Raw genomic sequence first — 2,571 nt, 5'->3', positions numbered from 1 at the left:
ACTTCCTGGAGGCAAACTCTCTTTTGGCAGGAAAGATGCACAGAGGACTGAGGATCAGCTCCACCTCCTGGCTGCAGATGTAGGTCCATAGGACCATGTCTCAGCTGCTCTGAAGCTTCTGTGGCCTGTGTGCTTCTGAGTGGACCTTCCTTAGAGAGTCTGAGCCCTCTGTCTTCACTAATATCCTTACTATCTGTGCAGGGCTTCTTCATGGTCATATAGCTGTCCTTGACAATTTGGATACCTGCTATTTTCTGGAGACAGTCTGTGAATTGTAGAGCTAACAACATTCCTACTCCATTACTAAAAGTATGACTATTTTTTTCACATTTAGAATCACTAAACTTATCTCCAGAAGAGATGTCAAGGGTCACATCCTCAAAAATATTTCTTGTATACATAGATCCTTCCTTGTAATAGACCTGAACATTTCTTAGCAGTCTTTCAAACTTAGCCAATCTATCTCATAGTAATTGTTGTAGTATTTTTATTCATAAAGCAAGTATTTGTTTAATGCAAGAGTTACTCACCACTGATGTAGCTGTTGGTCTGGTGTATATTCCTCTTTCATACTACATATAATACCAGTACTTTAAAAACAGTCATAATAGGATATTTATGATATTTATATCACATGCTGTACAGAGTACAATACTTATGGTAAGTATTTATGGTAAATAAATTAGTAAAACCATGCATGTCCTTTTGGGTCTGAGTTATCTCACTCAGGATGCTATCTTTCAGGTCCATCCATTTGCCTGCAAAACTCACGATGTCCTCATTCTTAATAGGTGAATAGTATTCCATTGTGTGAATGAACCACATTTTCTGTATCCATTCTTCCATTGTGTGACATCTGGGTTGTTTCCAGCTTCTGGGTATCACAGATAAGTTCACTCTGAACATAGTAGAGCATGTGCCCCTGTGGCATGGTGGGGCATCTTTTGGGTATATGCCTAAGAGTGGTATAGTTGTGCCTTCAGTTAGATTTATTTCCAACTTTCTAATGAACCTAGAGATTGGTAAGTGAATCCTAATCAAAAAGTACAGAATACCCAGGATACATGACAGAACTCAAGAAGTTTAGCAAGCCAAAAGGCCCAGGTAAGATGCTTCAATCTCACTTGGGAGAGAGAAGAAAGCAATTGTGTATGGGGGGAGCAGAGGGAGGAGGGAGCTAGGTGGAAGAGAGGAGGGGGAGGGGAAAGGAAGACATGATCAGGTATTCAGGGAGGGGGAACAGGAGAGAAGCCTTGAGGGGCAGCAGAGTGAATGAAAATATGCAACCTCAGGGGGGTAGGAGGTGGGGAGACCCTCTAGAATGTGCAAGAGACCTGGGAGGTTCAAGACTCTCAGAAATCTAAGGGAGGGACCTTAGATGAGTCCATCTCCAGTAGAAAGACAGGGCATCAAGTGGAAGAATGGGGATGCCATCCAAAAACTCTGACCCAGAATTATTCCTTTCTAGAAGAACTGCAGGAACAAAAATGGAAAAGAGACTGAGGGAAAGGAGGTCCCGTGGTGACTGGCCCAAATTGTGATCCAGTTTAACAGGAGGCTCCAAGCCCTGACATGATTACTAATGCTGTGGTGTGCTCACAGACAGGAGTCTAACATGGATGTCCTCCAAGAGGCCCAATCAGCAGCTGACTGAGACAGAGGCAGATGCTTCACCCAACCAATGGACTGAAGCTGGGGACTCCTATGGTTGAATTAGGGAAAGGCTAGAAGAAGTTGAGGAAGAGGGTGACCCCATAAGAAGACCAGTAGTCTCAACTAACCAGAGCCCCTAGATCTCTCAGCCTCTGAGCCACCAACCAGGCAGCATACACTAGCTGGTCCATGGCCCCAACAAATGTACAGCAAATAATTGCCTGGTCTTGCCTCAATGAGAGATGATTTACCTAATTCTTGAGAGGCCCCATTACTTCGTTCTGTTGGGGAAGGTGGGGAGTGAATGGGTGGAGACATCCTCTTGGAGACAGGGGGGAGAAGGAATGAGATGAGGAACTGTCGGAGGGCAGACCAGGAGGGGGATAATGACTGGACAGTAAAAAATAAAAATAATATAAATAAATAAAAACTAAATATAATTTACTTAAAAAGAAAATGTATGAAAAGTATAAAATTCCCCTGCCCCATAGTGTCTCATTCTAAGATTATTCTCAAACTAAATAAATATGTGTATGTATATCATATATATGCATATGGATAATATAAACACACATACATATATACATATACACAATTATTGTATATAGGAAAATCCACAAATGTTTTCCAGATTATTTATGGTCTTCTTTTGAGATTTGTTATTTGCAGAGGCCATGCAGGTGGACTGACAAATGGCTTTAGAACTCATGGAATGTGGCCCATGGGTTATCACAGCCACATGGGTGAGCCTTGATGTGGCAGAGCCCTAAGGACTATGTGTCCTGAGGACTTTATGCTGTTATGGAGTTCTGCTTTGCTTGCTGCCCTCACATCCCTCTTAATTTAAGAATTATATGAAAACTTTAAGGAAGTTTCCAGCCCCTCACTGGGCAGTATCTCTGGCATTCATAATATTAA

The sequence above is a fragment of the Mus pahari genome, chromosome 7 (assembly GCF_900095145.1).
Source record: "Mus pahari chromosome 7, PAHARI_EIJ_v1.1, whole genome shotgun sequence".
Lineage (NCBI taxonomy): Eukaryota > Metazoa > Chordata > Mammalia > Rodentia > Muridae > Mus > Mus pahari.
This window is presented reverse-complemented; position numbering follows the sequence as displayed.